Source organism: Lampetra planeri, chromosome 21 (assembly GCF_965212315.1).
Source record: "Lampetra planeri chromosome 21, kcLamPlan1.2.h2, whole genome shotgun sequence".
In the NCBI taxonomy this organism is placed as follows: Eukaryota; Metazoa; Chordata; class Hyperoartia; order Petromyzontiformes; family Petromyzontidae; genus Lampetra; species Lampetra planeri.
In genome coordinates, this window is record NC_136127.1 from 417961 (window position 1) to 440213 (window position 22253).

Here is a 22253-nt window from a genome sequence, read left to right on the forward strand (position 1 = left end):
ATGGAGCATTCTTCTCCAGTGCCGTTCCGACGATGAAGTTTAAATCAAATGCCCTCAGTCCCCACGTGCGTTGTCGAACATTCAGAGGCCTTTCCGCGATTATCACGATGGCTGCAGTCCGTGTTGGCTGTTGGGGTGGCGGCAGCGCACTCGTCACTTGTTGCAGTGGTTTCATGCTTCGAACCTAGCGGCCGTCCCGATTAATGCTGTGGCTGTTATTAACCAAACAGGTACTACACATGTCGTCTGCTTCACAATGGACCTTCAGAGATCCCGTGACGTCATTTGCAAGAGTTCAGCCATTGCGTCCTGGTGTCATGGGCTACATTTTTGTAAATATCCACAAAAATGCTCAAAAGATACAACTTACTGGATTATAGTCATCACCCCCTACTGTGAAAAGTTGGCCAGGACCCTCATAAAAATAAATCATGAGACTCAGCGAAGCTTTCCTGGGTACACAAGTGTTATAGTATATCAGAAACACATTCCTGCGGAGGGAGCTGGTAGGAACGTTGGGTTGCTCGGTCAATGGCTAGGGTCAACGGCGGCTTGGTGTATTCCGCAAATATGGCCGACTGTGAGGGCGGGCACAAGCCGGCGTGAGTAGGTTAAACATTGAGTTTTATAAGGGCACCACGGGGTGACCAGCCCCACCCCACTCAGCCCCACCCCTGCCACCCTCCACCCAGCCCCACCCTCCCAACCCAGCCCCTCCCCACCCCACCCAGCCCCTCCCCACCCTCCCCTCTCCACCCAGGCCCACCCCTCCCATTTTTGGATGCACGACAGACAGATGAACGGACACAATAATCCCCTGTGGGCTGGTGTAACCAGGAGGTTCCTACCAGTAAAAAAGTTGTGTAGCCTGATGACCTGGCTGGATTCCTGTCTGACTGGGCACAGCGCTCTCAAGCTCTTTTGTATCGTTGACATCACCACTCACACCTGCTTGATGACATCACACACAAGGTTGGCTACGAACAGTGCGGAAGAATATTATTCATAATCACCGTTTTTGGGTTTAAATCGCGTTATTTATAAATGTGTCGTAACCCTCCACCACCCGACACGGCCAATCAGTAAAAAAGTGTCACGTTGACAAAAGACAAATAGTCCACTGCTTTAGCCCACCGGTGTGTTGAAGCGTGAAACCACAACATTTACAATTTGAGTACGACGTTTCGCTGGTACTGCAAGGTACTACTTGTCCCTGCTGGGTTTGTGCTGTGAACTGAATTGTTCTGCCTGGGAAATTAACTTCAGCAGGTCAACTTTGGAGTGTGTCGCACATCCCAACTGCAGCTTTGATGATGGTGGCCTGCCTGCACCCTTGCTCTGTGGTGTACTCCACTACCTCTGCTGAGGCACTGGTAAGAGTTACCTGCCTGCACCTTAGCTCTTTGGTGTCCTGCACTACCCCTTCTGGGGCTCACGTGAGGGCTATCTGTGACCAGCTTTGCTGTGCGTAATTTACACTACACATGTCTCCTGGAGTCTTGGTGCGAGTTACTTGCCTGCAGCCCCCCTCTGTGGTGTTGTGCACCACCTCTGCCGTCTCCTTCCTGTTCAACCCTGCACGCACACACCTCAATTTCTACTGTGCTGCAGTAATGTGGAACGGAAGCTGAACGATTCTGGGTTTGGATGTGGTTCGAGCTCAACCCGATCGGTTCCGGAACCGGTTCCTAGGCAAAAGTGAACCCCACAAGGGCGTTGAAAAGAAAAGGCTTATTTTTCCATTTAGCACGGTTGGCTACGTACACTGCAAAATAAGTTCAACATACATATCTTTTTTAAACACATTAGCTATATTTATGGGACTTATTTGCCAGTGTCAAAATGGTGAAAAAATAAGAATACGATTTCCCCTTTCTGGCAATAAAACAGGTGTTAAGATGTTCAAACACTAAATAGCTACCTTTTTCAAGGCATCAAGTCTGCATTAACCACACATACTTGTGGCAAAACATGCAACCAAACATGCTCTGATCATATATGCATTGTCTTTGAAACTGATTGGCCGACACCACTGATAACTATGCAGTCTGGATACAGGTGTTTCACTATTTGGCTGTATTATGTGTATATATATCCTTCTTTGCAAAAAAAAGGTAGGTATTAATTGACTGAGAATTAGGCGACAGTCAACATGAAGCACCTGAAGCCACAGAGCACTGAAGGAAGCATGCACGTCCTTGGTCTTCCCTGTCTGACTGCAGACTGAGGCCAACTCACCGATCCTGGGAGTGTGGATATTTTTTTGTGGGGGTTATTTGGCACTTGCAGGGAACTCGTGGGACCAACATAAAGCCCAACTGGAACTGGGAGCTGTGATGTTTTTGGCGGTCCAGGTTTTGGGTTCAGTTCCTCTAAAATATATCATTTCCGGCAGTACCTGCTTCGGTTCCATGTAACTGCTGTGCTGCATTCCACTGCTGGGACTCCAGTGGGATCCCTGTTTGTGGCTTAGCACTGAAGTGTAGATCACCTCCGATTATCACGGTTGGCTACACACGGTGCGATAGAAGTTCAACATGCACATGTAGATCCATACGTCTTGGCACGGCGGAATTACCGCAGCCTGTATTACTCTTGTACAAACACTCAGGTTTCTTGCAATTTAGATGCATATCTGTTATTTTACGGTGGTTGTGTTTTAATGTTATTGTATTATTTGAATCTACTCTTTAATGCTCTGACACTGGAGATATGATTGTATTATTGTCTGACCTATGAGACTACATTGTAGCGTTTTAAATCATTATTTTCATCACGCGTAATTGTTTTGCAAAATGTTTTCTCAGTGTACAGTTAAATTCCAAAAGTGCATAGGTACTATTTCTCACATTGTGTGGATTATTTGGTATGGATTGATCCTAAATGACCCTTATATTCTAGGTCCTGAAAGTAGTGCTGCTTTGGCAAATTTTGCAGGTTGGTCAACTTGCAATGTGATGTATTTACGAATATGAGTGGAAGCCCCCTTCCAGCCTGCCCAGCTATTAACACGAAGCCAGGTCAACTTGGAAAAAAGATAATTACGTATATGCAGAGATATTCATCCTAACCCTTGTGCTTCCTTATTAATAGATATGGCAAATTTGCCAAACGGATTACATTTTATCCAATTTAATATTTCAAGAAGAAGCACATTAAGGTCCTGGAGTGGCCTAGCCAGTCTCTCCAGACCTTAATCCCATAGAAAATCTGTGGAGGGAGCTGAAGGTTCGAGTTGCCAAACGTCAGCCTCGAAACCTTAATGACTTGGAGAAGATCTGCAAAGAGGAGTGGGACAAAATCCCTCCTGAGATGTGAGCAAACCTGGTGGCCAACTACAAGAAACGTCTGACCTCTGTGATTGCCAACAAGGGTTTTACCACCAAGTACTAAGTCATGTTTTGCAGAGGGGTCAAATACTTATTTCCCTCATTAAAATGCAAATCAATTTATAACATTTTTGACATGCGTTTTTCTGGATTTTGTTGTTGTTATTCTGTCTCTCACTGTTCAAATAAACCTACCATTAAAATTATAGACTGATCATTTCTTTGTCAGTGGGCAAACGTACAAAATCAGCAGGGGATCAAATACTTTTTTCCCTCACTGTACATCCATTTTAGTTCGACCAACTTACACTGTACCGACAGTTTTCTCTACAGTTTATCGATCTCCTAAATAAGCAACTCATGGTGTTACACATCTAAAAACCCTTCTTTTAAGCCTCAAGCAAACTCCTATAAAGAGCAAAGTTGAATTATTAGTCATGGGCGATGTAAATTACAATCTCCTGAGTAAGCAGGGAAACCCCCATATAAAATGCTCCTAAGAATTATCCCCGACTTAGATGGTACATCACTTTACAGCTCCAATAAACACAAACATTGACGCACTCTCTCTTAGCTTTAGCTATCTCAGACACTCCTCACAGGAAAGTGTGTGTATGAGTGGCTGATTATTTCATTAGTGATCCTTGTCTTGTATTCAGCACGAAACGTGCCATCTCTATAACACCCATGCACACTTATGACCTTATCGCAGAAAATAGGTCTAAGAAAATAATTTTAATGATTAGATGTCCTGCTAGAAATGTAAAGATGGGGATTGAGATTCTTTGTATGCCATCCCTGACTTAGACTGTGCTGCTGACTATGTTACCAGAAAGGTCACGGAAATTGTAAAATAAGTTTCCCCAATTAAAAGGATGAGGTCCAAAAGATGGTATCAGCCCTGGTTTACAGTGGATCTAAATGATTCTGTCATATAAATAAAAAACAAGCGTGTAAGAGTTGGAAAAGCTTTAATAGACCAACGGGACTTTTCTCAGTATAAACAAGTTAGGAAACCAGTTTAGAAGTAAGCTAAATGCAGATAGTTCAACGATAAACTTGATTATAATTTCAATAAATCCAAGTTATTCTGGAAAAGTGTTAAGAACGTAATGCTTTACACGAAGTGCTATCCAACCCTTTGGTGAAACACCAAGCTGGTCATCACATCAGTATGGAGACACTCCCACAAACTTTGAATAATTTCATTGGTAGTATTCAAGAACTCCACAAAAATGTAACATCTTCTCAGAACAATTTTGACTTTGGCACTTATGACATTCCAATCCTCGTTATTGATGTCTTTTTTTATCTGAAGCCAAGTTATTAACTCTGAAGTACTGAATATTCATTACATTTTCAGAGCTGTTGGCACGGACAGCATCGAGCGCATTTTCTTTTTAAGAAAGGGACAGCCCTAATCGCAAATACCTTTTTGGCATATTTTTAACCTAACCTTGGCCACTGGATGTTTTCCATCAGCCTGGAAGGAGGCTCTTGTGATCCTAGTCCATAAAGGAGGGGAATTTTTATACTCTTTGTTTCTATCGGTAAAGTCACGTAGGTATAAAATAAAATAAATCACGACGTTTCGGGCGCAACACAAGCGTCCGTCACCAGGTGAGTAAGCATCTTCAAATCAAGATTGCGGTGAATTTTATAGACAACTTCAGCCCCAAATCATTGCTAACTACTCTGAGCAAGATGTTAGAGTGCAAGATAAATCTATAGTCATCTAGGCATCTTGAGCAATTTCCACTCATTCATGATGCTCAATCAGGAGCTGGCAAAGGACATTCGACTTCAACAGCTCTTGTTAATGTGGTGGCTGATCTCCAAAAAGCCCTGGATAGTGGGGAAATAGCATTATAGCAGTCTTCATTGATCCAAAGAAAAGCATTTGACCTTTAATCCCACCCTGGTAAAAAAATTGAAAATCTTAAGATTTGGTCCACAACCCCTGGAATGGATAGAGGCCAATCTGAGGGATAGATCCTAGTGTGTCCAATGGGATAGAATTAAAAGCAAGATGGGATAGGATGTACAGTCTGTTCTCCTATAATGCCATTTGTTTTAATAACATGAATTGGATATAATACGATAAATGCATTAGGGAACACACATTTTTATAACGCGGATGCGAATTGGATATAACGCGATTAAGTGAACAGAACTATGTTGCACATGTAGGTTTTAAGGGATTGTATGCCTGCCTCGGCGTAGCATCATCACACAAGGCGGGATATGTTGCTGGATACTTTCTAGATGCTACCCACGCGCCTCGGTCTTTGTTCGGCATGCGTACACATCTCACGTGTTATTGCGGACTGCGCTTTACCCTACATTATTTATTATAACACAATTCTTCCATAATGCTGTGTTCTTTGGGAACGCAACTACCGCGTTATGAGAGCAGACTGTATGTGGCATGCCTGAGGGCTCCATTCTGGGCCCTCACCTTTTGAAAATTATTTTTTGAATGATGTAATTACGGCCGTGCAATCCTGCAAATTGCATTTGTATGTGGATTATACGGTGTTGTACACTTATGGCCCAGACCCCAGCTGAGTGTAGTGCATGCCTTCAGTGATTTATTTTCTGAATAGGATTCGTTTGTCAAAAACTGATATTGAAAACTTTATATAAAAAAAAAAACAGTAATGTGTTTTTTTCTGTTAATATTGATATACCCTTGACTTAAAGCTTTCGTGACTGCAGGAATTTATACTCTTTGGGTCTTTTTTTTCCACCTGAGGACGAATGCTTGTGTTGCGATCGAAACGTCGTGATTTTTAAAATTATTTTTCTATCTATGTGACTTCATCGAAAGACCCAGAGTATTATTGCTCATGGAGCATTCATTGCTCATTGAGCAATCATTGGAAAGACGTCATTAACCAGTTTAAGTCATTACTGGCTGTGATGTTCCAATCCTACCATCTTCCGATGTTAGTTGTTATTTTCGGCTCCGATTTATTTTTTACATTTACACAGCCACCTCGCGTGCAATCCTCGAGGTTGCTGCTCGACGATCTGCCATTATCATGCTAATCTCTCACGTTAACATGCTAATCTCTCACATTAACAGAGCCACCTTGGCGTGCTCGGCGTGAAGGATGCTCGGCGTGCTCGCCGTGGAGGATGCTCGGTGATCGTCCATTAACATGCTAATTCTTTCTAGATTTGAAGCTTTCGTGACTGCAAGGATTCATACTCTTAGTTCTTTCGCCTGAAGACGGAAGCTTGTGTTGCCTCCGAAACGTCGTGATTTAATTGTTTTATTTTTATTAATTTTAATTTCATTTTTTTACCTACGTGACTTTACCGAAAGAACTAAGAGTATGCTCATTCTTACCTGGCAGCCCTTTGATTGGTGGAAAAATCCACCACCGCCGCAGTCGCTGCCCACCACTTACATTAACATTGGCTGCTGACATTTGAGCTACGGCCATTTCAAACCTTTATAAACAGTTTGTCTTTAGAAGCAACCCCTCCCCCCCTTTTCATACCCCCCCTTTTCCTGATGACGACCACTTGTGTTGCGATCGAAACGTCGTAGTTTTTTGCAAATTTTTTGTTATTTTCGTCGAACCCATCTACGCGACTTTATCAAAAGACCCAAAGAATATGAATTCCTGCAGTCACGAAAGCTTTAAGTCAAGATTTGGATTGATGAGAAGCTATATTTTGAGTCTCATATTGAACACATTCAACTTAAAAGGCAGAATCTGGGCTTTTAGTTGCAGGTGAGGCGTCGTTTATTCCACGCAATGATACTCCCAGTCCTTTCTCTCAATGCACCCGAGTCACGGCCTCTAAGAGTCTTGATGTTACTTTTTATCATGTTTTTGTATTTTTGTTGTTGTAACATTCTTACCGCCCCTATTGAACATCTGTAAAAAAATTGCTTTATAGTTCATCGGATTCCTCCAGTATAAATACATATTCTGATTCTGATGTTCTTACCTCCATTTGATCTCAGATACCCATTCCACGAAGCACCTTAAATAAGCTCACTGAATTAAATCTCCTTTGCAGATTGAAGAAAAGGAGAACTATATCCTGCTTAGACACAATATTTTATTTCATAGACATTTTTATCATCTGAAGGGTAATTTGACCTTCCCGCACTCACCTACATCGGTTGCGTTCTAGTCCCGATTTAAAATTGCCAAAATTTTCCTTGCAGCGTTGAGTTGGTGCTTACGGTTCCTTAAATAACAATAGCAGCCTGGTTGGGCAGTGGACAGCATCCAGGAAAGTATCAGGATAATTCACGAGATTAAGTAAAACATTTTTATTCTTCTGTTTAACAGTACACATGTTGTCTCTTAATTGTGATTCTTAAATACCGTACATTATTGTAAGTTTTAACGTTTGATTAGAGACTTAGTCTGGGGCTTTCAGTTGCCTGTGTAAAAAGTTTTGCCCAATTCTGGCCAGATGGCTAAAAAAACTGAATAAAGTGGTGGCTGCTCGTCTCCTCGGCTTATTCTGAAGCCTCTTCGGGGCAACCTGCTGTGGGAAAACCAACGCTAAGACACAGCTGCTTCACCCAAACAGGATGTATTGATTCACAACAGTAACCGCAGCCACTCACAATCGACACACAATTCAAGTCTGTAAATGACGAGGCCCCCCCCCACCACAACAGACACGAGTGCAGGCCACAACATATTAAACTAACAACAACATGCCAACACATGCAGTGGCTGCACATCTGTGTGTGTTGTTCAAATCTGAATGTAACAGATACAGTGATTATAATTAATGAGGGCCTCCGCTCGGGAAGAGCCGCCTTCGGTCAACAGCGGCTCCCCACTCCACTCCTGCTCGGGATGATGAGACACTCGATATTGTGGAGCCTGTTGCTTACACACTCGTGTTCCCCAGTGTATCACGGCAACGTTGTGCAGAGGTGACAAAGTTAGACAAACCCACGCCTTGGCTTTCCGTCAACCGGAGCTCTGCTGTTTCCACTTCAACATTGTCCCAATTATATTTCACAAAAAATGGTCTCACATTCGTTAGTAGCACTGTAACTAAAACGAAAGACAACATTTTACGGACGAATTCTTAAGCATTAACCTTGCCTTAAACGTGGGAAAATATATATACTAGAAAACGTTTCGGGTTGCGGCCCTTCTTCATGCGCTATGAAGAAGTGCCAGTACACGAAACGTCGTCTATTACTATACATCATTATACAGGTAGGAACAATGTTCCACACTGCCCACCAGGGATTTTTGTCTGTCTGTCGTGCATAAATAAATATATAATACAAACAGCTCTTTGATTGGTGGAGACCTACTGCCGGGTATGGAGAGGGGAGGGGCCTAAGGGAAGGGGGTCAGGGGAGGGGCCTATGGATTAGGGGGGGGGGTCAGGGGAGGGGCCTAAGTGTATGTGTGTGTGAGAGTGAGTGTGTGTGTGTGAGTCTCAGAGTGTGAGAGTGTGTGTGTGTGAGTCTGAGAGTGTGTGTGTGAGTCTGAGAGTGTGAGAGTGAGTGTGTGTGTGAGTCTGAGAGTGTGAGGGTGAGCGTGTATGTGAGTCTGAGAGTGTGAGGGTGAGTGTATGTGTGTGTGAGTCTGAGAGTGTGTGTGTGAGTCTGAAAGTGTGAGAGTGTGTGTGTGAGAGTGAGTGTGTGTCTGAGAGTGTGAGAGTGAGTGTGTGTGTGTGTGAGTCTCAGAGTGTGAGAGTGAGTGTCTGTGTGTGAGTCTGAGAGTGTGAGGGTGAGTGTGAGTCTGAGAGTGTAAGCGTGAGTGTGTGTGTGAGTCTGAGAGTGAGTGTATGTGTGTGAGTCTGAGAGTGAGTGTGTGTGTGAGTCTGAGAGTGAGTGTGTGTGTGTCTGAGAGTGTGAGAGTGTGTGTGTGTGTGAGTCTGAGAGTGTGAGAGTGAGTGTGTGTGTGTGAGTCTGAGAGTGTGAGGGTGAGTGTGAGTCTGAGAGTGTAAGCGTGAGTGTGTGTGTGAGTCTGAGAGTGTGAGAGTGAGTGTATGTGTGTGAGTCTGAGAGTGAGTGTGTGAGTCTGAGAGTGAGTGTGTGTGTGTCTGAGAGTGTGAGAGTGAGTGTGTGTGTGTGAGTCTCAGAGTGTGAGAGTGAGTGTGTCTTGCCTCACGGCAGATGTGGAGCGTATGTTTACAGGAAGTTCCTGTTGTTGTTGCTAATTTTGGTCACGTGACCAGGAAGTGACGATGTTAGATTTTCAGTGAACCACGTGGGCATCTGCCATCTTACTGATAATTCAAGATGGCGGCACGCATCACATCTTAGTGAGACCACAGCCGCACTTGTCCATTGTGGGAGCTTAAGAAGCATTGTCTGTAAGTTTGTTTATATTCCTATAATATTGGCAATGCTGTTGTAATGTTGGAATGACCGTTATAGTGATGTAAATGCCTTTATGGTGCCGTTAAGTTGTTGTAGTAAATACGAGGCCTAGTTAGTAACGAAGCCTGCGACTTTCCTTATTGTGGATGTTACTTGTGATTAAGTAGGTCGAGTCAGACTTGTGCCTATGTTGCGATCCTGAGAGTAAAGATGACGAAGTATCTCATCCACAGTTTAGTGTTATGTGTAATGCTGTACATTTGGGGTGAAGTGGGATGAATACACGATGTGCCTGTATGCAACGCACCGGCTTGTGCTCGTCTAGCTGTTCAGTGGTAATGTAGGGGCCTGGTCCGTCCAGGATCTATTGTTATCTAAGACAATGTTCTGATGCTGTGGTGTTCATTGTGTTGGTGTTTCCGGATTATAACAGATGATGTATCTGTGTTTTCTCACCAGTTTTACCTTGTTACAATCAATAAATGACGATTGGAGTTGGACGTTCATCCAGGCTCCGAGGGTTTATTGAACGCAAGGTTATCTACTCGACTAGCGGTGCAACGCAGCGCACAGCGAGGCCGAGATAGAGTGTATGTGTGTGTGAGTCTTAGTTACCTAGAGTGTTATACAGGTAGGAACAACAGGTTCCACACTGCCCACCAGGGAATATGTGTCTGTCTGTCTGTCGTGCATATCCGGAATTCCGCCCACCCATGCACCTCCCCACCGAACACCAAGCTACGCCGCGATTGGTTGACAATGTTGGGGAGGGTGGGGGCGAAGGGTCAACGTGCCCACTCATCCAACTGCCCCCCCCACTCCCTGAACGCCGCGCTGTCCAACCAAGTTCCTACCTGCCCACTCCGAAGGAACGTGTTTATAAAGTCCCACCCCCTCCTCCCGTTTGAGGGCAACAGTGTTACTGGGGAATGCGTTCCGAGTGTTAATGTCTCACGCATGCGTTCCATGAATAAAGGCGCGTTGTATTGAATACACTCTGCACGCCAACACGTGACAATAACACACGATGAGGGCGTTGTTCTAGGAGTTGTAAAAGGAAAAGGTGCAACCACACGCATGCAATGGACTCGCTCACTCTACTGCTAGTGGAACGCGACCTCCACGAGCTTGACAGGGTATTGGACCCAACTAATCTTCCCAATGACAGCCAGACATCTTGAAAGAGTTCGGTGTACCCACACTTATCTCTACCATGTGCGACCTGCCCATGAACTGTGGTTTACCTAAACGCTGTGTTACACAGTACTGTATATATATACTGCTGGGAGGACTGAGCGGGAGAAGGAATTCAGGAACGTGAAACGTTCTTTTCAACTGCCGCATCGGGAGATTGAATTGTAATTGGCGACCACGGCATGGTAAATCCGTGGTGTTGCGAGCCGTCACACCGCTGTGGCAGCTCACATTAAGAGCGTAAACAGAACAAAAATGTCAGGAGACACGGCCGAGTAGAGTCACGAGGCTACCACACAGCCGCGAGGACACACGAGGTGGGGAAGCAAGAGTTGCATTGAGCGGCTTGGACGAGTGAGAGACTGGGTGAAGCTGGGGTGCGTGAGAGGCTAACGTGAGTGAGTTGGTAGGCTGTGTGAGAGGCTGGGTGAGTGTAGGTGAGTGAGTTGGTAGGCTGTGTGCGAGACTGGGTGAGTGTGTAGGTGAGTGAGTTGGTAGGCTGTGTGAGAGGCTGGGTGAGTGTGTAGGTGAGTGAGTTGGTAGGCTGTGTGCGAGGCTGGGTGAGTGTGTAGGTGACTGAGTTGGTAGGCTGTGTGAGAGGCTGGGTGAGTGTGTAGGTGAGTGAGTTGGTAGGCTGTGTGAGAGGATGCGTGAGTGAGAGGCTGGGTGAGTGAGAGGCTGGGTGAGTGAGAGGCTGGGTAAGTGAGAGGCTGGGTGAGTGAGAGGCTGGATGAGTGTGTAGGTGAGTGAGAGGCTGGGTGAGTGAGAGGCTGGGTGAGTGTGTAGGTGAGTGAGAGGCGAGGTGAGTGAGAGGCTGGGTGAGTGTGTAGGTGAGTGAGAGGGTGAGTGTGTAGGTGAGTGAGAGGCTGGGTGAGTGTGTAGGTGAGTGAGAGGCGAGGTGAGTGAGAGGCGAGGTGAGTGAGAGGCTGGGTGAATGTGTAGGTGAGTGAGAGGCTGGGTGAGTGAGAGGCTGGCTGAGTGCGTAGGTGAGTGAGTTGGTAGGCTGCGTGAGAGCCTGGGTAAGTGAGAGGCTGGGTGAGTGAGAGGCTGGGTGAGTGTGTAGGTGAGTGAGAGGCGAGGTGAGTGAGAGGCTGGGTGAGTGTGTAGGTGAGTGAGAGGCGAGGTGAGTGAGAGGCTGGGTGAGTGTGTAGGTGAGTGAGAGGCTGGGTGAGTGAGAGGCTGGGTGAGTGAGAGGCTGGGTGAGTGTGTAGTGAGTGAGAGGCGAGGTGAGTGAGAGGCTGGGTGAGTGTGTAGGTGAGTGAGAGGCGAGGTGAGTGAGAGGCTGGGTGAATGTGTAGGTGAGTGAGAGGCTGGGTGAGTGAGAGGCTGGCTGAGTGCATAGGTGAGTGAGTTGGTAGGCTGTGTGAGAGCCTGGGTAAGTGAGAGGCTGGGTGAGTGAGAGGCTGGGTGAGTGTGTAGGTGAGTGAGAGGCTGGGTAAGTGAGAGGCTGGGTGAGTGAGAGTCTGGGTGAGTGTGTAGGTGAGTGAGAGGCTGGGTGAGTGAGAGGCTGGGTAAGTGAGAGGCTGGGTGAGTGTGTAGGTGAGTGAGAGGCTGGGTGAGTGAGAGGCTGGGTAAGTGAGAGGCTGGGTGAGTGAGAGGCTCGGTGAGTGGGTGAGTGAGAGGCTATGTGTGTAGGTGAGTGGGTAAGTGGGTGGGGGTGAGTGAGAGGCTCGGTGAGTGGGTGAGTGAACGTCTGGGTGGGTGAGTGAGAGGCTGAGTGAGTGAGAGGATTGGTGGGTGAGTGAGCGAGAACCTGGTTGAGTGAGAGAATGAGTGAGGGTATGGGTGAGTGGGTGATGGGGTGGCCGAGTGGATCAATCAGAGCCTCGTTGAGTCAGTGGGTGATGAGGGGCTGGGTGAGTGAGAAGCTCGGCGAGTGGGCGAGGGGCTCAGTGAGTGGGTGAGTGAGAGGCTCGGTGAGTGGGTGGGTGAGTGGGTGAGTGAGAGGCTCGGCGAGTAGGTGAGAGACTCGGCGAGTGGGTGAGAGGCTCGGTGAGTGGGTGAGAGGGTAGGTGAGTGGGTGAGAGGGTAGGTGAGTGGGTGAGAGGTTCAGTGAGTGGGTGAGAGGCTCAGTGAGTGGGTGAGAAGGTAGGTGAGTGAGTGAGAGGCTCAGTGAGTGGGTGAGAGGGTAGGTGAGTGAGTGAGAGGCTCAGTGAGTGGGTGAGCAGTCGCGACTCACGGCGGTCGCGGCGAGGCCCGGGACTCGGGAAGCAGCAGCAGCGGCACCGCCAGCGGCACCACCGTGAGATCCGTGGTCTCCGAGAGTGAGGAGGAGGCGGACGTGAGCGGGCTGTGTGTGATGGTGAGGCTGAGTGTGAGGATCAGACTGAGAGGACTGAGTGTGACGAGGAGGGGCTGTGTGTGTGTTGAGGTGTGAGAGGCTGCGAGCTCGGCGCCCACAGGCCGCTGTCGCGACCCCGTGACGCGCTCACGGCCCGTGACGTCACCGTATTTGTGTTTACGGCGCAGCTTCTGCGGAGTCGTCGTCGTAATAATAATCCTTCAAACTGGAGTGCAGGCAAAACATTCGGCACATAGTGCCCCCTAACGTCGCACAATTAGAACAGAAAAAACCGCTAGCCACCAAAATACAAAAGATGGCCGCCCAATTCAAAGATGATCTCTACCTCACGAGAGCTTTATAGTTCATCGGATTTCTCTCTCAGTTGCCAATAAATATGATTCTGAAAAACGGTGACAATGTTGGATATTTGGTGGCTGACGTTTGTTTCTAAAATGTATATTTTTAAATCCTTTATATTAAGTTCACTTGCTTGCTTGCTTAGGACCGTGCACATCTTTCGGTCGTTTTTTAACCCACTTCCCGTGATCCAATCGAGCTGACATTTTCCACACAGACTCGTTGTGCGTGACAATGTTCGTGAAACATTTTTTCGAAAATTTGACACTTTTTAGGACAAAAATATTATATTTAATTACCAATTGCTTAATGCTGCCATGCAATCATCTGACCCATAGGTGGCAGCCATCTCAAGCCAGAGGACGAGAGGACTCTAGCCGCCACGCATATAAAGGATTTATAGTGAAAAACTTTGTTTTTACGGGTTATACTTGTTACCGTTGTGTTTATCATTCGCAAGCGTCATGCTTGTGTATCACAAAAGGATTTCCGTGAAATAAAAAATTGCGCTCGACCGCTCCACGACTGTGCCCGCGGTCTGCTACACCGGAACGCTCTCGTCGTTGGGTTGTGGTGGCAGCAGCGTTCTTGTTTAGACAATTTCCATAATTTGGCGCCACCGTGACAAGATGTTAACTATCTCGATTGGTATACATGAGGTCGTGGGTTCAATCCTGTATATTTGGAGTTTGCAGGTTCTCCCCGTGGTCGCGTGGATTTGTTTCCATTTCCTCCGGGTTTTCCCTCCACATTTAGAAACGTGTGTTTAGCGTATTTGGCTGCTATACATTTCCACGTAATAAGCCACTTCGTTGAGCTATCATTTGTGGCCAGGTGGCTTCTGAAAAAGAAGCCCATAGCTCAGTGGGGCCTTACCTGTTAAAATAAGAGTTTAGTTGTATTTGTATGTTTATTGATTTGCTTAACTTTTATAAACCTTCTGACTCCGTGCCCCTACTGGAAATTTGTGAAAAAGAGCTTTATAGATCATCAGATTCCTCCTGCAGTATAAATACCTATCTCTGCTGTTTGTAGTTGGTAGAGTGTATTCGTGACCGGGAGCGAGATAATGACATCAGCCGTCAGATCAGGACAGTGAGGGCTGCGTGGAGTTTTTTATTATTAAATTCGTTCTGACGATTAAACTGCTTCTTGTCGTTGTGTTTAGTTTGTTTGTCCTTCCCCCCGCACCTCCAATGAGCATGGTTGGCTACGTACGGTGGTGCGAAAGAAGAACATACAAACCTGCAAACGTCCTTCGATGTGGAACGCGATGGAGCAATGGGGTGACGAGGTGCATACAATTACATACGTACAGGTTATCCAGTGGATAAGCTCGTTCCCCGCCAAAAGAACGTTGAATTTCCACTGCTGTGTCAGCAGGTGTGGAGTAATGCAACTCCGATTGGCGGGTGGCACCAAAGCCAACTCAATCCACTTGCCTTTGTGGCTATGATTTCGTCCTTCTGCACGAGATAATCCAAATAAACTGAAGATAAACACCAGGAGGTTTGAGGTTCAACCCAAGACGCTAACGATAAAAAACACGTTCCTTCGGAGTGGGCAGGTAGGAACTTGGTTGGACAACGCGGCGTTCAGGGGGGGGGGCAGTTGGATGAGTGGGCATGTTGACCCTTCGCACCCACCCTCCCCGACATCGTCAACCAATCGCGGCGTAGCTTGGTGTTCGGTGGGGAGGTGCATGGGTGGGCGGAATTCCGGATATGCACGACAGACAGACAGACACATAATCCCTGGTGGGCAGTGTGGAACCTATTGTTCCTACCTGTATAACACTCTAGGTAACTAAGACTCACACACACATACACTCACTCTCACACTCTCAGACTCACACACACACTCACTCTCAGACTCACACATACATACACTCACTCTCACACTCTCAGACTCACACAAACTCACTCTCACACTCTTAGACTCACACACACACACTCACTCTCAGACTCACACACTCACACTCTGAGACTCACACACACACTCACTCTCAGACTCGCACACACACACACTCACTCTCTCACACACACACACCCTCACACTTTCAGACTCACACACACATACACTCACTCTCACACTCTCAGACTCACACACACTCTCACACTCTCAGACTCACACACACTCACTCTCACAGTCTCAGACTCACACACACTCACTCTCACACTCTCAGACTCACACACACACTCACTCTCACACTCTCAGACTCGCACACCCACACACACACTCACTCTCTCACACACACACACACACCCTCACACTTTCAGACTCACACACACACACTCTCAGACTCACACACACATACTCTCACACTCTCAGACTCACACACACACATCTCACACTCTCAGACTCACACACACACTCTCAGACTCCCACACACACACACTCTCATACTCACACACACACACACTCTCACACTCTGAGACTCACACACACACTCACTCTCACACTCTCAGACACACACACTCTCACTCACACACACACTCACTCTCACACTCTCAGACTCACACACACACACTCTCAGACTCACACACACACACACTCACCCTCACACTCTCAGACTCACACACACTCACTCTCACACTCTCAGACTCACACACACTCACTCTCACACTCTCAGACTCGCACACACACACACACACTCTCTCTCTCTCACACACACACCCTCACACTTTCAGAGTCACACACACACTCTCAGACTCACACACACACACTCATTCTCACACTCTCAGACTCACACACACTCACTCTCACACGCTCAGATACACACACTCACGCTCACACTCTCACTCTCACATATACATACACTCAACCTCACACTCTCAGACTCACACACACACTCACCTCTCACACTCTCAGACTCACACACACATACACTCACACTCTCAGACTCACACACACACACTCACTCCCACACTCTCAGACTCACACACACACTCACGCTCACACTCTCAGACTCACACACACACACTCACCCTCACACTCTCAGACTCACACACACATACACTCCCTCTCACACTCTCAGACTCACATACACACACACTCTCACACTCTCAGACTCACACACACTCACGCTTACACTCTCAGACTCACACACACACACTCACCCTCACACTCTCAGACTCACACACACTCACCCTCACACTCTCAGACTCACACACACATACACTCACTTTCACACTCTCGGACTTACACACACACACACTCTCAGACTCACACACACACACCTTCACACTCTGAGACTCATACACACACACTCACTCTCACACTCTCAGACACACACACTAACGCTCACACTCTCACTCACACACACACTCACTCTCACACTCTCGGACTCACACACACACTCACCTCTCACACTCTCAGACTCACACACACACTCACTCTCACACTCTCAGACTCACACACATACACTCACTCTCACACTCTCAGACTCACACACACACTCACTCTCACACACACATACACTCAATCTCACACTCTCAGACTCACACTCACTCACCCTCACACTGTCAGACACACACACTCACTTTAACACTCTCAGACTCACACACACATACACTCACTCTCACACTCTCAGACTCACACACACACTCTCAGACTCACACACACACACACTCACTCTCACACTCTCAGACTCAAACACACACTCTCACTCTCACACTCTCAGACTCACACTCACTCACCCTCACACTCTCAGACACACACACTCACTTTCACACTCTCAGACTCACACACACATACACTCACCCTCACACTCTCAGACTCACACACACACTCTCAGACTTACACACACATACACACTCACTCTCATACTCTCAGACTCACACACACTCACTCTCACACTCTCAGACTCACACACACTCACTCTCACACTCTCAGACTCACACACACACTCACTCTCACACTCTCAGACTCGCACACACACACACTCTCTCTCTCATACACACACACCCTCACACTTTCAGATTCACACACACACTCTCAGACTCACACACACACACACACTCTCAGACTCACACACACACTCACTCTCACACTCTCAGACTCACACACACTCACTCTCACACTCTCAGACTCACACACACATACACTCACTCTCAGACTCACACACACACACTCTCACACACACATACACTCAATCTCACACTCTCAGACTCACACACACACTCACCCTCACACTCTCAGACTCACACACACACTCACCCTCACACTCTCACACTCTCAGACTCACACTCACTCACCCTCACACTCTTAGACACACACACTCACTTTCACACTCTCAGACATACGCATACTCACTCTCACACACACATACACTCAATTTCACACTTTCAGACTCACACACACACTCTCAGACTCACACACACACACTCTCACACTCTTAGACTCACACACACACACTCACTCTCAGACTCACACACTCACGCTCACACTCTGAGACTCACACACACACTCACTCTCAGACTCGCACACACACACACTCACTCTCACACACACACACACACACTCACTCCCACACTCTCAGACTCACACACACACTCACGCTCACACTCTCAGACTCACACACACACACTCACCCTCACACTCTCAGACTCACACACACATACACTCCCCCTCACACTCTCAGACTCACATACACACACACTCTCACACTCTCAGACTCACACACACTCACGCTTACACTCTCAGACTCACACACACACACTCTCACACTCTTAGACTCACACACACACACTCACTCTCAGACTCACACACTCACGCTCACACTCTGAGACTCACACACACACTCACTCTCAGACTCGCACACACACACACTCACTCTCACACACACACACACACACACTCACTCCCACACTCTCAGACTCACACACACACTCACGCTCACACTCTCAGACTCACACACACACACTCACCCTCACACTCTCAGACTCACACACACATACACTCCCCCTCACACTCTCAGACTCACATACACACACACTCTCACACTCTCAGACTCACACACACTCACGCTTACACTCTCAGACTCACACACACACACTCACCCTCACACTCTCAGACTCACACACACTCACCCTCACACTCTCAGACTCACACACACATACACTCACTTTCACACTCTCGGACTTACACACACACACACTCTCAGACTCACACACACACACACACCTTCACACTCTGAGACTCATACACACACACTCACTCTCACACTCTCAGACACACACACTAACGCTCACACTCTCACTCACACACACACTCACTCTCACACTCTCGGACTCACACACACACTCACCTCTCACACTCTCAGACTCACACACACACTCACTCTCACACTCTCAGACTCACACACATACACTCACTCTCACACTCTCAGACTCACACACACACTCACTCTCACACACACATACACTCAATCTCACACTCTCAGACTCACACTCACTCACCCTCACACTGTCAGACACACACACTCACTTTAACACTCTCAGACTCACACACACATACACTCACTCTCACACTCTCAGACTCACACACACACTCTCAGACTCACACACACACACACTCACTCTCACACTCTCAGACTCAAACACACACTCTCACTCTCACACTCTCAGACTCACACTCACTCACCCTCACACTCTCAGACACACACACTCACTTTCACACTCTCAGACTCACACACACATACACTCACCCTCACACTCTCAGACTCACACACACACTCTCAGACTTACACACACATACACACTCACTCTCATACTCTCAGACTCACACACACTCACTCTCACACTCTCAGACTCACACACACTCACTCTCACACTCTCAGACTCACACACACACTCACTCTCACACTCTCAGACTCGCACACACACACACTCTCTCTCTCATACACACACACCCTCACACTTTCAGATTCACACACACACTCTCAGACTCACACACACACACACACTCTCAGACTCACACACACACTCACTCTCACACTCTCAGACTCACACACACTCACTCACACACTCTCAGACTCACACACACATACACTCACTCTCAGACTCACACACACACACTCTCACACACACATACACTCAATCTCACACTCTCAGACTCACACACACACTCACCCTCACACTCTCAGACTCACACACACACTCACCCTCACACTCTCACACTCTCAGACTCACACTCACTCACCCTCACACTCTTAGACACACACACTCACTTTCACACTCTCAGACATACGCATACTCACTCTCACACACACATACACTCAATTTCACACTTTCAGATTCACACACACACTCTCAGACTCACACACACACACTCTCACACTCTTAGACTCACACACACACACTCACTCTCAGACTCACACACTCACGCTCACACTCTGAGACTCACACACACACTCACTCTCAGACTCGCACACACACACACTCACTCTCACACACACACACACCCTCACACTTTCAGACTCACACACACATACACTCACTCTCACACTCTCAGACTCACACACACTCTCACAGTCTCAGACTCACACACACACACACTCACTCTCACACTCTCAGACTCACACACACACACACACTCTCACAGTCTCAGACTCACACACACGCACACTTACTCACACTCTGAGACTCACACACACACACACTCACTCTCACACTCTCAGACACACACACATACTCACACTCTCACTCACACACACACTCACTCTCAGACTCACACACACACTCACCTCTCACACTCTCAGACTCACACACACACTCACATCTCACACTCTCAGACTCACACACACATACACTCACTCTCACACTCTCAGACTCACACACACACTCACTCTCACACTCTCAGACTCGCACACACACACACACTCACTCTCTCTCACACACACACCCTCACACTTTCAGATTCACACACACACTCTCAGACTCACACACACACTCTCAGACTCACACACACACTCACTCTCACACTCTCAGACTCACACACACTCACTCTCACACTCTCAGACTCACACACACTCACACTCTCAGACTCACACACTACTCACTCTCACACTCTCAGACACACACACCCTCACACTTTCAGACTCACACACACACTCTCAGACTCACACACACACACACTCACTCTCACACACACACACTCTCAGACTCACACACACACTCACTCTCACACTCTCAGACACACACACTCACGCTCACACTCTCACACACACATACACTCAATCTCACACTCTTAGACTCACACACACACACTCTCAGACTCACACACACACTCTCACACTCTCAGACTCACACTCATTCACACTCTCAGACACACACACTCACTTTCACACTCTCAGACTCACACACACATACACTCACTCTCACAATCTCAGACTCACACACACACACTCTCAGACTCACACACACACTCACCCTCACACTCTCAGACTCACACACACTCACTCTCACACTCTCAGACTCACACACACACTCACTCTCACACTCTCAGACTCGCACACCCACACACACACTCACTCTCTCACACACACACACCCTCACACTTTCAGACTCACACACACACACTCTCAGACTCACACACACATACTCTCACACTCTCAGACTCACACACACACATCTCACACTCTCAGACTCACACACACACACACTCTCAGACTCACACACACACACTCTCATACTCACACACACACACACTCTCACACTCTGAGACTCACACACACACTCACTCTCACACTCTCAGACACACACACTCACGCTCACACTCTCACTCACACACACACTCACTCTCACACTCTCAGACTCACACACACACACTCTCAGACTCACACACACACACACTCACCCTCACACTCTCAGACTCACACACACTCACTCTCACACTCTCAGACTCACACACACTCACTCTCACACTCTCAGACTCGCACACACACACACTCACTCTCTCTCTCTCACACACACACCCTCACACTTTCAGAGTCACACACACACTCTCAGACTCACACACACACACTCATTCTCACACTCTCAGACTCACACACACTCACTCTCACACGCTCAGATACACACACTCACGCTCACACTCTCACACATACATACACTCAACCTCACACTCTCAGACTCACACACACACTCACCTCTCACACTCTCAGACTCACACACACATACACTCACACTCTCAGACTCACACACACACACTCACTCCCACACTCTCAGACTCACACACACACACTCACGCTCACACTCTCAGACTCACACACACACACTCACCCTCACACTCTCAGACTCACACACACATACACTCCCCCTCACACTCTCAGACTCACATACACACACACTCTCACACTCTCAGACTCACACACACTCACGCTTACACTCTCAGACTCACACACACACACTCACCCTCACACTCTCAGACTCACACACACTCACCCTCACACTCTCAGACTCACACACACATACACTCACTTTCACACTCTCGGACTTACACACACACACACTCTCAGACTCACACACACACACACACCTTCACACTCTGAGACTCATACACACACACTCACTCTCACACTCTCAGACACACACACTAACGCTCACACTCTCACTCACACACACACTCACTCTCACACTCTCGGACTCACACACACACTCACCTCTCACACTCTCAGACTCACACACACACTCACTCTCACACTCTCAGACTCACACACATACACTCACTCTCACACTCTCAGACTCACACACACACTCAC

The 22253-nt window shown here is 47.4% G+C and overlaps 1 protein-coding gene across 7 annotated transcripts in view; it reads right to left on the reverse strand.

Annotated features, from left to right (window-relative positions):
- Positions 1–13332, reverse strand: part of ALS2 (alsin Rho guanine nucleotide exchange factor ALS2) — a 90591-nt gene extending 77259 nt beyond the window's left edge. For all 7 annotated transcript variants that reach the window (XR_013586508.1, XM_078603682.1, XM_078603680.1 and 4 more), the window contains exon 1: positions 13031–13332. The gene's annotated coding sequence lies outside the window, so the exon portion shown is untranslated. The remainder of the gene's footprint in view (positions 1–13030) is intronic.
- Between the last annotated feature and the right edge of the window lie 8921 nt (positions 13333–22253).